The 15,770-nt window shown below is 43.8% G+C and overlaps 1 protein-coding gene across 2 annotated transcripts in view; it reads right to left on the bottom strand.

The window, feature by feature from the left end:
* The window catches only part of ZBTB49 (zinc finger and BTB domain containing 49), a 320,838-nt gene that overhangs the window by 246,386 nt on the left and 58,682 nt on the right, over positions 1-15,770 (bottom strand). The gene's annotated exons all lie outside the window — the stretch shown is intronic.

Below are 15,770 nucleotides of genomic sequence, written 5' to 3'. Positions count from 1 at the left end.
ACACTCCCAAATTTGGGTGCAAGTGCTTGCTGGGCCTCCTGTAGTCATATTCCATTGTGGTATTCTAGTCCTTTGTGTCTGCGCTTGCTGAGTTTGTACCTGTTGTGTTTGAATAGGCACTTGCTGCAGTTGTCCTTGCAGCGATTGCATTTGTACTGACGCTTGCTGTATCTGCTGTGGTTGCGGCGCATATGTCTGAACCTGCGTGTGTTCTTGGGCATAATATGTTTGTGGTTCTGTATTATACTGTGGAGCATAGTCCATCCCTCCTCTTGGAGCTTGTCTGTTGTGTTGCATGCCTTCTCTGCTTCTACATGTTCTGGCTAGGTTTCCTATTCTTCCACAATTCCAACAATGTTGCAGTTGTCCGCCATTAAAACCTCCCCTTCCCTGAGGGTTTTGAAATCCACCTCATCCTCTTCCTCTATGCCCATTCCCTCTTTCTCTTGGTTGAAAACGGTACCCCCATTCACCTATGAGATACACTGTTATTTTGCTGTGTTGGTTGCATCTACTGTGTCACCACATCTACATTACTCGTCAATACCGCTCCCTCTACGGCTAGTTCTGACCATTTTTCGGAACTAACTTTGCCTCCCCCGGTTTTCTGCTCTTGGCTTTCTTCCTATTCTTGCAACAATCGGCACTGATGCATAATTGTCAGTTGTATTTCTGGCCATAGGTCTGCTTCCATTCCCATCTGCTTCTTCATTTGCTGTTGCACTGTGTGAGAAACCAGAAAGATACAATAACAGTAACAGGGTGTTCCGGCGCCGCAAGGGTGCTCAAGAGGTCTCTGTAAGGCATTCAGCCAAGAAGTGACAGAAACTAAGGTAGAAGATTTGCAAGAACATTGTGTTAAGTGAATCTAAGTGGTCCTGTGACAGTTTAAGCATAACCCATTGCACATTCAAAAGTCTTTGATTTTTTATATTAAGAGGAAAACATAGAAAGCGAGATTACATGGTCCGAGCCCGAATGAGGGAGACCAATTGTGAACACTGTGATAAAGGTGTCCGAGCCCTAATGAGGGAGATCCATGGTCCGAGACCAAACGAGGGAGACCAATTGTGAACATTGTGAATTTGTGAACATTGTGGTTAAAAAGGGTCCGAGCCTGAAGGAGGGAGGCCCATGATGAACACTGGAAGCGAGAACATGTGCATGTAAAAATCCTGATAAGAAAGGAACATTGGTGCTTGTTTGTTACGACAGGCCCTCTGCAGTAAGAGACTGCTATTGGGAAAGAGGCTTTGGCAGAAGGCCCCAATACCTGTGCTTTGAACTATATCCGCGTGGCAGACAAGCCAGAGTGTGTGAGAAGCTCGAACGTTCTGCCTTGCCCCATGCTGAAAACGTGGGAAAGGAAAGCCAACTGCTCAAATATCCTGACATATTATTTCTTGAACACTTTTCCTTTGTGCATACATTATTGATCCACCCTATTGTGTATTTAGAAGTAAGGATTGGCATAGGTTTTTAGTATAGGACCTTTTATATTGACAGAGACTCAACTAGGACTGCGTTATTATTTTTTGATGGTTGTAGCTTTCTCCCATCCTTGGATTTAGATTTAGATAGGTGTTCAATCAACCCACTGAAGTTCAATAAACACCTTTGAACTGTGATCACTTGTGTCTGTCTTCACGGTTTGATACCATGCATTCCTTACAACACCTCGGGCATCCCCTGACACAAAATGTGGTAAAGTAATGCTACCGTTTTATCCCACAGCTCATGAGTCTCAAGACGCCATCGCTCTTGAATGTCCATTTTCCAAGTCATAATCACACCCATATCTGATGTATTGTGATATTGTACTCTGAACGCCTGCCATACATCTGTTCTACAATTATTAAATGGCACTCCATCGTGTGTCGTGTTTTGTGCAGTCAAACCTGCATATGCTGGTCTTTTCCAAACATCCATCTCCTCTAGAATGGCTGCTAGCAAGTCTTTTAGGTCACCTATAGCAAACATCATTCCTGAGGTCATTCTCTCTAATGCATGAATCCCTTTTCCTGCACCAGAAATCAAACTCTGTAAATTACATTTTAAATTGTCTTTATCCATTAGTGGTCATGGAATATACTGCAGTCGTATTCCCCCTTTCTCTAACAATGGGAATTGTGAAAATCCTTGTCCACAATCATACCAGCCCACACTTCTTGTTCCCCAGGTGGGGCTAGTTTTGTCCGTTTGTCTCTACTGCGTTACCGCATATCGTGTCGATTGTGGTGTTCTCTCTTTGAGGTCCGCTAGATCTGATCATTTTACCATTTAATAAACACTCGATTCTTTTGAAAATATGCATCCGCTCTCCTCCCTTCGCGCACTCTTATTTTCTCCCCTTTCTTCAACTGACATTATTATGCCCTAGCTTGCATGATTGCTGTCTTTTTCTACGTTATAAAGATCTAATCTGCTTAAAGACAGCGTTCTGTGCTCTTCTGTCACACCATCATCTGACCTGCCTCCCGATTCCCTTGATAAAGATCCTTCTATAGTCTCTTGGGTCCCATACCCTTCTTTATCCCTTATTTGCCTATATAAATCCCCAAGTCCGGCCCGCACTGCACGTGCCTTTTGCATTTTCCATCTGCGGATCGCGGTGAGTGTTGTGCAGATTCTCTGGGCCTCCATTTCCATATTCCCCACTTGACCGGTGTGTTCCCAGGTCTGCTTTCGCTCCCCATAGCCTCCCTCCCTCAGCCCGTTCCCCCTTCCGTATCCTCCCTCCACCTCCCGCCTCCCAGCCTGCCCTCCGTGATTGGCGCTTTGCACAAAGCTGCTGAGCCACTGGCCCACATTGACATGATATTTTATTTATATCGCGCTCGTACACAAGTGTTATAGCAGGCGCTCTCCCCATTTTCCATCTGCGGACCGCAGTGAGTGTTGTGCAGCTTAGACCCTATGGTCCTCCATTTTCCATATTACCCACTTAGCCAGTGTGCCCCCAGGCCTGCTTGCGCTCCCCATAGCCTCTCTCCCTCAGCCCGCCTCCCCTTCCGTATTCTCTCTCCACCCCCCGCCTCCCAGCCTGCCCTCTGTCCCTGATTGGCGCTTTGCACAAAGGCTTCTGAGCCACTGGCCTGCATTGCACACGCTCTCTCCCCATTATCCATCTGCAAACCATGGTGAGTATTGTGCAGCTTAGACCCTCTGGGCCTCCATTTTCCATATTCCCCACTTGACCTGTGTGCCCGAGGCCTGCTTTCGCTCCCCGTAGCCTCCCTCAGCCCACTGCCCCTTCCGTATTCTCCCTCCACCTCAGGCCTCACAGTTCGCCCTCCCCCCTGATAGGCGCTATGCACGAAAGCAGCTGAGCCACCAAGTCGTATTGCACAAGCTCTCCCCTTTTTCCATCTGCGGACCGCAGTGAGGGTTGTGCAGCTTAGACCCTCTGGCCTCCATTTTCCATATTCCCCACTTGACCTGTGTGCCCCCAGGCCTGCTTTCACTCCCTGTAGCCTCCCTCCCTAAGCCTGCTCCCCCTTCCGTATTCTCCCTGCACCTCCCGCCTCCCAGCCCACCCTCTGTCCCCGGTTGGTGCTCCATCTAGGTCATAACTGACCCTCCCAGGGCAGCCCTCTGCCCATGCAGCCCCTGCGGCTAAGGGCCCGAGACAAAGGGCGGCTCCAACAGAGGCAGTTCCAGAGGGTGTCTGCAGGTATCAGAAGGGGAAGCCAGCGGCCAGCCGTCAACCATCAATGACCAGTAAGGTAGGAGTGGCCTGGTTGGGGAGTAGAGAAATTACTCTACCCTGAAAGCCCGGCCACTTAGCAAACTTAACTATACCTGCACAATACTGCAATTACTTTCCTCTGCCTCCCTCTCTCCCACTATACAGAACTCTCAAATCCAGCTATCTTTAGTCTTGTACTGGAATTACACTATTAGGTGTAGGCTCGACCTGTGCTTAGCCCTGTACTCAATTTACATTGTTATGTGTAGGCCTCTCTCCCATTATACAGGACTCTCAAATATAGCTGTGTTTAGCCTTTTACTCTATTTGCATTGCTGGGTGTGGGCCTCTCTCCAACTATACGGGTCTTGCAAATCTAGCAGTGTTTAGCCTTGTAGTCAAATCTCACTGTGTCTTATCCTGTACTCCATTTGCATTGCTAGGTGTAGGCATCTATCCCACTATACAGGACTCTGAAATCTAGCTGTGTTTTGTCCTGTGCCCAAGTTGCATTGCGGGACGTATTCCTCTCTCCAACTACACAGGATACCAAAGTCCAGCTGTGTTGATTTTTATACACAGGGGTAGTTCAGTTCTACCTTGTACTCAAACTACATTGTGAAACTTGGGCCTCAGCTAAGCAGCACAGTCAACTAGGCACCATGAAGCCTAGGCACTTCTCGAATCTAGGTGTAGCCTCCCCCCCTGTTTATTATATTATGAGATCCACTGCATTTTGAGACCTAGGCTCCTTGCACTCTATACAGGATCCCCAAACATAGATGTAGCCTCCATCTTCATTTACTGTAAGATTAATCCTACTGCACTGTGACACCTAGGCCTCTCTCCCACTTGGAGGATTTTCAGATCTAGGTGTAGCCTCCTTCTTGGTTTGCCTTATTCCTAAACCTACAGCATTGTGAAACATAGACCTTTTTCCCCAGTATACAGGATTCACTAATATAGGTGTAGCCTCCATCACTGTTTAATATATGCGGATACCTGCTATAGTATGAAAGCTAGGCCCACTGGTATAGGACTCCCAATTCTAGACCTGAACATATATTGCCCCAGTCGAGCAATCTCACAGCCTACGGTACGTATATCTCACACCACTAGCGTGGACACCGGCCACAGGCACGGGCAAGCATCCATGTACGATAGAATACGGCTAAGGCCAAGCACATCCGGTCTAGTGCACACATAGCCGTCCAGATTGCAACACCTGACGTACCTCAACACCTCTGCCACTAGCATACAGCGACCACCACCCAAAAGGAATTCGGTATAGCTGGCCTCACATAGATTCTCTCAACAATAGCCATCTATCTCCAACCCTCAACAGCACCCACCCATGTGTCTGACCTCTCTTGGGCTGCTTAGTCAAGCCTTACCAGCCACCCAAGTCCTAGAACGGCAACATGCACACATGCATCTCCTAAGCTAAACCCCCTAGAATTTTCCAACCACATCGACTACGGTCACCAAGGGCATTCAACCAAGAAAAAAGCAAATTGAGGCCACACAAGTGGGAAAGAGCGGTATATAAATAATCAAATACAATACATCTTCTGTATCTCGCTTATCAGCCCATGCTGATAATCTCGGTATTCCTTACATCTCCCTACGGAGCTGTTGTGATCCTCTATCTTCCTCAAATCGTTCTTGTGCTTCGATCAGCATCATACTTCTATGACATAGATATTCTGTCTATTTATCTTTTAATCCCGGTATCAGGTAATATTATCCCCACCAAAAATATCACCGTACATATGGTCGTCGGAAACAGCCATAGGCGATATTTTTGGTGGGGATAATTTATGGGGTAAATGGAATGGGGGGGTTGCGGGGGTGTCCCCTGCTCCCTTTTAAAATATATGGGGTTTTGGGGGTGTCCCCTGCAGGTTCCATGGGGTAATATTGCCGCAAAAATATGGTGAAAATTTTGTATGGCGAAATTTTTGCGGCGATATTATCACATGGAACCTTAATCCCCTACTGCTGTTAATGTCTTCCTCTCTTTTCCAGATCTCCCTCTCGCCTTCTTTGCAACCTACGTATTTTCATTCTTTGTGCTTCTACCTCCTCTCATCTCTTCTAGTCTCCACTTTTCTTTCATTACTTCAAACCTTCGCTTACATTATCTTTCCTTCTCTTCCTTGTATACTCTCTTCTTCCTTCTTTTTCTTTGCCCGCTCTTATCTTTCCTCTTTCTTGAACCCCATCAATGCCTTTGTCATCCAATTTAAGCAATATTTGTCTTCCCATCCATTTGTTTTCTACTATCGTCACTCCCTTTGCGTTGTGCCTTATTTCTGTTTCTTTGCCTCTTCCTCCATGGGCATCTGTCTTGCCTACCTTTTCTTTCATCACGCGGTTTACTTTCATCGCGTGTCAAGATATATTTGCGCTCTCTAATTTTGCTCTCTTCCACATTGTCCTCACTGTTATAAGCAGGGGTTCATATGTCGGATCAACATACCCCGCCGCTGCTTTCAATTCATTTAAAGGATAAAATCCCTTCTCCTCTGAACCCGCTCGCTTGTTTTCAGGAGGGGAAAGTGGAGCAGAAGGTGTTTCATCCTCCCCTTTATGCTGATTAAGCTTCCAGGCCTTCTGGGCCAGATCTTCTTTCTCGCTCCGATACATTTTCCATAACTATAAAATGGCCAGCTTTTTCTATAACTTCTTTCCCTTGTATGTGGCATGCAAATACGTCATAATATGGATTGTGAAAACAGAAAATGGTCACGGCATTAGTGTTTTATTGGGCGTGCCTGAAACCCACTCTGAATGATATTTCCTTATCTTAGCTGTGTATCTTGGCAATGTCCCACATAAGTGTAAAAGAGGAGTCTCCCTCATGGTGACAAGTCGATCTTGACTGTCGATACTTACCCAACCTTTTATTCTGCTCTTTATTTAATCAAATATACTACGCAGATCAATTTGAGCAGGCACCATCAATCGCTGCTTATTGTACAAAAGTTTAAATATTTTAACTGTTTTTAAAAATGTATACAACAATGTTCTTTTTGCTCCTTCGTTTACGCTTTCTAGCAATGTTTAGTATCTCATTGTTTTACCATTGATATTTTAAGAATCTCTTCTTTATTCATATGTTCACTATGATTTTACCCTCCTGATTGACGTCATCCCTTTATGATTAAAAAAATCTACCAATCACCTTAATTCTTAATGTTTTACTATCGTTGTATACCTTTTAGTCTAAACACAACAAAACGTTGTAAACGGATATATTATAACCCCATACACAAGTGCACTTTTGTAAATGTTCTGCATATGCCTTCGATTCCTATTTTTAGTAAATATATCTCGTTTCAGATTTACTCTATTTAGGAGTTTGATACACAATCTTCTTTAGCTTTGCCTCAGGAATACCCTAATTGGAGTCTTTTTAATGCATACAGGAAACTCTGCTGGCTAATGGCGGGAGCAGTGAAGTGTCCTGAGGTCTGGATCTGGGCCTAGGTCGACTGGACCTGGACCATCCACACTGCAAACCAAAATGTGCTCTAGCACCTTGAAGTACCTCTTGTGCTAGATGGAATTACCAATAATGATCACGGACAAAAAACGGACATACTCAAAGAATATGGCAAAATACTACTTTATTCTTAATTTAACAAAGCAGGGTAAAACTGGCAGACATCGGACTGATGTTTGCACACTCACACATGAACTTGATTATACAATGGTTTTATACCCCAATATGTATCATTTATGACATAATTTTACGTGCCAAATTATAAAACCTATTGAGGGGAAGGATTGGTTAAGGGAACATATGTACCTACAATATCTGTAAGGGTTAGTACACCATTGGCTGCCTCTCATCTGTAAGGCATGCCTCGAACTACCTCTCAATATGTATAACACTGATTATAGCAAAGAGAATCGCAGATTGGTCTATGCAACATTGTATAGCAGGTTGCCCCATACACCCTCTGATTGGTTGGCAAACTTTGGACTTTTCAGCTTGTTAGCAGCATATAAGAGAAATGAAAACCAGGTGCTTGAGGCACGTCAGATTACTCCACACTGTTCCAATTAATCCATTATCTATCAGTCTGGCTATGAGCCAAAGTCTTCTCGTCTGTAGTTGACCTTGTAAACTGCACACTGTTCTAGAACATTTAAGGGAGTGTAGCACACCATCTTCACCCAAAGCTTAATGAATAGCCCTTGTTTTTGACTTCTGAACCACGTGTGAGGAGACCACAAATGTGTTCATTTCAACCTTCTATTTACTGCTATTTGATTTAATTATACTGGCTGTGCTTGCTCCTCTTGGCCCAAATTGATGATATTTGGGACCACACGAGCCAAATCCAAACTGGGTGCTGATTATTCCAGCCTGACAATTGGCAGCGCTGTAATTGCCATCAGAGACAAAGTCAAGATGCTAGGCGCCCACATTAAAGCGGCTGTCAACTCAGTCGCCCATGTGCAAAGGGTAGTTCATAGTACCAAATACCATCTTAAGGTACTAAGACATGCTAAACCATTCTTGTCAGGGAAAAATCGTGCCACATTGGCTACAGCCATTATTCCGCCTTGGTTAGACTACAGCAACGTCCTACTCTTAGGGGCAAACTCTAGCTGCATTGACGCACTACAGATTGTACAGAAGAGGGCGGTCTGAGTTGTCTATGACATTCCTAGGAGAGATCATATATCAGCGGCCAGGAAGGAGTTATATTGGCTCCCTATGGCAGCTAGGGTTCAGTTTAAGGCCATCAACCTGGCCCACAAATGTATACACGGAAATGTGTCCGAGTATTTGAAGAAACATACGACCAGCTACTTACCTTCAAGGTCACTTTGCTCCAGCACAAGTGGACAGCTCACCATCCCTAGAACTACAAGAAGCAGAGGCCTGGGGATATCTTTTCCTGTGCTAGTGTCCCATATTTGGAATGCCCTGCCTATGCCGCTGAGACTAGAAACCAGTTGAACTTTTTCAGGAAAATGTTGAAAACACATTTATTTTGCTAATCTTTGCCATCTCTTGCTTTCATTCCTATTTTGTCCTGTCTCCTAAGTCTTGTTGTGTCAATATAGCACCCTGATGCCCTCAGGCTTTGGCGCTCTATAAATAAATAAAATAGAGACTTGCTCACTCCATCTTGCATAGACTTCATACACTTTTAATTGTACAATACTTGGCTATTGCAGATGTTTCCTTCTTCTTTAATCTAAGAGAAATATGTCTCTCATTCATAGCTTATTCATCTGGCTCCCCATGTGCCTTGTAATTATTCCTCAAAATAGCCTCATTGATCCTAGGCCAACAGACTCCTCTTCATTTTGCACATAAAGCTCTTCTCCAGCATCTCCTCATTCTGCAGCCTTGGTCTTTCTCTGAGGTAGCCGGGCTGAAGATGACACGAGCCGGTGTCCATTTTTCTTTCATGGCCGCCCTTGCCACTCCATATTTTCCTCCATAGCAAGCTTCTATATGTCTCTTCTACCTTGCGTTACTGGGTATTTATATTCATTATACTGCAAGTTACTGTATCTTCTTTGTATTCACGATTACTTTATTCTTAGCTACATGTTTCTCTTGTTGCTTTGGTTACATTGTCACTCTTAAAGATTTTCATATAATTTCGGCATTTCTTCATACATCTTCTTCATGACATCACTCTACCCTCGTCAGATTTCTTTTAATGCACCATAATATCCAATGGTGCGTGCTGACATCCTTCTATGCAACATCCTTCCATTCTTTTAGTGCGAGGGTACATTCTCTATGGTTGTCCGACTGCATATCGTCTCTCATACACTCGATTTAGTATAGGGACAATACATGGAGTCTCATGTATAGCTCTTCTCCTGTGGTTCCAATAGGACGGCAGTGAGGGGGCGGGAGTTAGGGAGACCTCATCCATCCGCTCCTCTACGCAGGTATTCAGATGCCCATTGTTTTCTCTTATATGAATGGATGAGTGAGAGCGTATTCCTAGTGTACTTGCAATAGAATGAGAACCATTGTTTGAGTCTGGTGAACACCTTAATCAATTGGGTAAGACCCTCAATCAACTAGGTACCAGGTTTCGATTGTCTCCACCAATTATATTTTGCAGTACTGCAGACATGGTGGACAGCAATGAGTGTGCCATTTATTTATTCCCTGCTTTGTTCTGGGTCAATGTATTGGTCTTACATGCATGAAGTGATATCAAATGATATTTGTTACTCCAATGCATATATACACCAAGCATGGGCCTCCAGTGAATACATTAATTATGCAGTACATTTAACACCTGTGCCATCAAATCATGTGATGTAGCGAAGTAGATATTTATTTCATTTAATGTGTTCTAGTTTTTTACAAACAAAAACTTTTCACATAATTGAATCACACTACAAAACGAATCATACATCCAACTTAATACTTACAACTTAAAACTTAAAACATACATAGTAAAACGGGACATTTCGATTTACACACCTAATGCTTAACATATTTGACCTTCCTAATTCCATAGGCCAAAACATCATTTTAAAAATATTTTCCAAATTAGATGACTTATTCTTAATGATACAAACAATTCATTTCAATTTAGCTCAGAGCTATCCAACAACGACATTAGGTTACAGGGTTGTGCCAAAATAGCACGATGGCCAGGGCTAGAATTCATATTAATACAGCGGTCATCAAACTCACATTCATCATCCGTGGACAATACTTTCCACAGCCGTCAACCAGACCCTATACAGAGATAAATGCAAACTCGCATTTGGCGTATTTCTGCATTGGTGCCAAAAGGATAATTATTTAATAAAATCTAAATGGTGAACAAATTTACCATAGTATTTAATATAGGTCTTTCCCATAATAGGGCACTCTGTGAGAATATGTCTGGCCGTTTCATTGATCGTTCTATTCTTACATAAACGACAGTAACGTTCATTCTCAGCGATATGTCGCTAATGCCCAATGGAAGCAAGTACCGGGAGTTGGTCAATTTTAAGCAGGAGTCTAAATCTCCTAAGGTTGGATGAGGGGCAGAGATTTAGATATTTTTGTGATTGTTCATAGGTATACAGTATATGCTGGACAAATCCATATTTTTTCAGACTTTCAAGATGCTTGAAATTTCGTTGCCAGTCCCAGAGATCAACTCTCTTGCCCATGGCACATTTCATGCTTTTAAATTGCCCTCCCCAATTAGGTGACCGGCATATCTCTTCAAAATGATTGTCCATCTGTTTCTTAAATTGCGAATTATCCCTCTCTCTGCGGATTCCCTCACCCACACTGTCTAGCAAACGATTAACTAGCACATTTAGAGATCTTATATACAATTCTGCTCTCTTTTTTAGGACAAGTGCTTTTAAAGAGAGAAGACCCAGCTCTAGCCTCAGAATAGCCATGGGGATGCACTGGGGGATACCAGGTAACTTCCTCCAGAACTTACCCAAAACTACTTTAAGCCAGTTCAGGTCTATGTCCATCAAGACCGCCAGCCCATATATTACCGCCAGTGCCAAACATTGCAAATAAAATTGCCTAGCGCCCCAGATTGAATAACCACTTTGGTTACGAGTGAATTGATAGATCAGTGCAGTCAGCTGTGCAGCTTTCCCCTTGCATGTCTGTATGCATGTATGGTAATCCCCCCTGGTGTCAAACTCCACTCCCAGGTATTTATAAAAGGGCGTATATGCCATCTTAAGGGTATTAATGAACATGCGGGCGTGCAATCTTTTCCCCAGAAGAGACCATCATCAGTGTTTTATCATGATAATGATCAATCCATTTGTGTTGTCATATTGCTAGAGAGCAACCACAGAGTTCTGTAATCCACTGAAGGTATGATCTAGTATAACTTGATCATCTGCATAGGCTAAACGCGAGCTATGAGAAGAGCCTACTTTAAGAGGGCAGTTATGTACCAGCTGGATAGCACATGGAATATACGCTACAAACAGGTTGTATAACAGGGGAGCCGTCACACATCCCTGCTTTACACCTCTATTTTGCTCAATGGGGGTGGTCTGTGAGCCTTGTCCATCCAATTTAAGACTTGGTGTGATATTACAGTGCTACAGCTTAAGATAATATAACAGGCCAGAGGGATAGCCCATACCAAGCAGTTTCCCCCCATAGTAGATCTCCATTTACCAATATTAAAGGCGGTTTTAAACTCGACATACAATACATATAGGAGAGGATTGTTAGTTTGCAAGGCTTTACCGCTTAGGGTATCCAGAATTAAGAGATTGTGTGTAGTAGCATACCCAATTCTGAAGCCACTCTGAAATCTGTCTAAAATCCCCTCTCTGTCCACCCACTTCTGCAGATCCTGTAACAGAAGTGATGCAAATAACTTCCCTGTACAGTCTAACAAGGACAGCAACCTATAGTTGCTCAGATCTGTTTTAATTCCACTGTTAAAGACAGGTACTGAAATTGCAGTCTGCCAAGAGCTGGTATTCTTCCACTCAGAAGTATCTTACCAAACATTATTTTTAACAGACTGGCCCAGAAGTAAGAATTCTTCTTTAATATCACATTAGCCAGTCTGTTAGGGCACGGAGCCCGAGATTACTTCAAGGAGGCAATCTAGCTTGCAAAGCTTCAACAGTCACTTTAAAAAGTGGGCTATTAGGCTTGTTGAGACTCTCGATATCACTATTGCAACTTTCCAGTGTATTTCGCTTGCTCAAAAAGATGTTCCATTCAGAAGCACTAATCGGATCAATCATTAAGTGCTCCTTAGCCTCCCCCAAACGGGCCCAGATGTTACAGGTATTCCGGGAACACAGTGTCTGCACTGTATGTTGCCAGGCTTCATTTCTTCTATCGCCTTTCCAATGTTTTAGCCATACCCGATATAGTTTCAATTTTCTTTAGATTCCAAGGAAGTCCGCAATTGATTTGGCGGTCCCTTTTGTTTTCCGAATACTGCTTCTTAATATTTGCGTCCTATTTGTGATGGCCTTATAATATGTCCTCACCTTTCACCCTCTCTTGATGCATAATTAGCTTTGGATGTGGCATGGGAACTAGAAAAGGAGGAAATCCATCTCACAATTTCCTCCATAGTTTGTGTCTTAAATGATTGCATACTGCCGTCATTTAGATACAGAGCGGCCTGCTCAGCACTCTTTATGTTCTTATCCGACCATATGATTCTGGTAGCTGCGTGATTCACTGCCATATCTCCCAATTCCCTTACCTTAGGTGTATGTTCTTGGGGCCCCAATGTTAATGTTAATGCTCCATCTATTGTTTCTTACAATCAGATCTTTGATCTCCACGGCTATTTCACCACTCACAAAGATATAGTCCTACATGCATTACCACTCTTCCAAGTGTGCCTACCCGGGAAATAACCCTGGGTACGTCCGCTAACAATTTCCAGCTCCCAGTTATTAAAAAGAATTAGCCAGTCATACCCATCAGTATCTATACTTTATTCTAAGAGTCTCTGTAAAAGGAGAATTTTGGAGCCAGCTCTCGAGAGCAGGGGAAGAATGGGGACCTACCCCCATCTCACTCTCAGGTGTGTTTAGGAGTCGAACCCTGAGTTTATCAGAGTAACCACTTCCCCATAGCTGGGAGCACACTGTAATCTCTTTAAACTCCCTCTCCCCTAAACTAATTGCCAAAAGCTGTAGTATTCAGGCCATCCAGCAATGATACGTTGTGCCGCTCCGTCATTGCATGTTCTAGGCTGATTTTCAATGGACTGTGCACCCTACAGCAACCACAGTAAAACATACACTTATGGCTTCACCTGTCTTTTAACTGTTCTGCTGTGAGGTGTCTCTCTCTTCTTTCCCTATACAGTATCAGCTAATGCATTTCATGTCCCTTTTGTACAATATGGGTCCCAGATGTAGGGGGGGTATAAACTCTGTATTTTGTTTGTTTGACTTCCGTTTGTGATGGTCTATGACACCAATATAACAAGCTGCTTGTTTTCTCTAGTGTCAAGAACCAGTGGTAAAGACGTATTGGTGCCCTAAGAAGAGCCTACAACATGCTTAACTGACCCTACAGCGCATTTATCAGGATCATTTCTGAATGGACACTGCCGCCCGAAGCATCATCTGTAGCACCTTTTAACTGAGCTTGCCTCACACTCTATGTTTTTACACAGACTCATTCTAGAGCCAACTCTGCTCCTGCACCATTGAGGGCAACCCCTCCAGTGTATCACCTGCCTCTCCTCTTGCCATTGTGGCGGATGAGGAAGTCTTTGCATGACCAGAACCCCCACCAAGTTCCCATGCACCCCACCATGCCTGTCCTCTCAAAACACCTCCAAAGTGAGAATGGCATACAGTATGCTTATACTCCTCACTGATGAGGCCCAAAGAGGCCTAACGTGTGTCGGAATGCTTGTGGTCTTATGCAGAAGGGATGTGACCTAGCAGTTCAGGGTGGCCTGCCCCTTTTGGGGAGGGACCAAGCCTGATGTGCAAATGGCCTTTCCCCTTTTGTAATGGCTTGGCAGGTCAAGAATGATGCTGGAGGGTTGCCCAGAGCAATGCCAGAGCTTATGAATAATTCTAAACCTTCCACAAATCACCTCTTTTGTTTTGCTCTAGTCACCCCGAGTGGGACAGGTATGCCCAGATGTGGGTCCTGTGCATGCAGGGCCTAGAGACCCAAGCTACTCACCGATGAGGCCCAACGAGGATTAAACATGTTTGGAGATGCTTGTGGTCTCGTGCAGAAGGGATGTGACCAAGCAGTTTGGGCTGGCCTGCCTCTTTTGGGGTGGGAACAAACCTGATTTGTAAATGGCCATTTCCCCTTTTGTAAGGGCTTGGCAGGCGAAAAGGATAGTCTGGAGTGTTGCCCAGAGCAATGTCAAAGGTTAAAGTTAATTCCAAACCTTCCAGCCATCACTTCTTTTGTTTTCAGGCACCACTGAGGGCAACGCCGCCCGTGTATCAACCGCCTCTCCCCTCCCACCAAGTTCTCATGCACCCCACCATGCCCTTCCTCTCAAATCGTCTTCGGCGTGAGAAGGGCATACAGTACGCTTATACACTACCACATATTCCTTTTCATTCAATGATGCAAGTCAAAGGAACAATCACATCCATGGAATGTGCATTAAAATATATACATTACATTTCATCACTGTTATAATGCTTTTGATAACTACTAGTAGGACATGTTTAACATGGGCAACCATCATCTAGAAAATGCGGAGTGAATTTACTTCACACCAACATATGTTGATGCCATTATCTAGCTGGAACTTGCTCATGGGTTTATGAACACGCTTCATATATTGCTTATGATGCTCCCACTACATTTCCGACTACACCTGGAGATTCAGGTGAAGTCTGAACCCATCAAAGAACTGGGCTAACAATACATTCTGCAATCCATAAATGTTCTGGAACATTGTCCTGTATTATTCTTGGTTTTCGTGTGTCCTGGGCATAAAACCTTAGAACATATGGGACCAGCCCCTCAGAGAAAAGGCACTCATCGAAGAAGGCTGTATCCATTATCCCTTGAAATAGGGCAATGGAGCCTGGGATATTCCTTGAGATGTTCCCTCCAGACATAGACGTTTACCTGGTGCTTCAATTGCAGTTTACAAACTCTCACTTCTGAAGTGCCATCCTGTTGTGGTTTGCATGTAACACCTGTTTCTCCTAATTAAAGTTACAGATCATAGGTGAGAGCCTTCAACTGACACACACAGCACTATTTCAGAGTACAAACACAATAGATAACATTTCTCAAATGTCAACACTGTTTTTTACTCCATCAAGTTACAGTCACATTAAAGCCCAGCCCTCCTCCTCCTCCTCCTCAATGCAGTACCCTACCCACTCCGAGAAAAGCAGACCACTATTGTAAGCAAGTCTACTTTTGATTTAAAACATTATTGACAGGTGACAGGTTTGCTTTCTAGGACATGAAGGTCTGCTATTCTCATTATAAAACCAGAACTACAAGTCTCAGAATGCAAAGCAGAAAACAAGACTGGATAAGAACTGGTATGCCATGGACACGCATCAACAGATTAGACCACACCGGGTTTCAAAAAGTATTTTCTTTGTTCTCCAGTGTTAG

Source organism: Ambystoma mexicanum, chromosome 6q, assembly GCF_040938575.1.
Source record: "Ambystoma mexicanum isolate Mex_15411 chromosome 6q, UKY_AmexF1_1, whole genome shotgun sequence".
NCBI classification, from domain to species: Eukaryota; Metazoa; Chordata; class Amphibia; order Caudata; family Ambystomatidae; genus Ambystoma; species Ambystoma mexicanum.
This window is presented reverse-complemented; position numbering and strand designations above follow the sequence as displayed.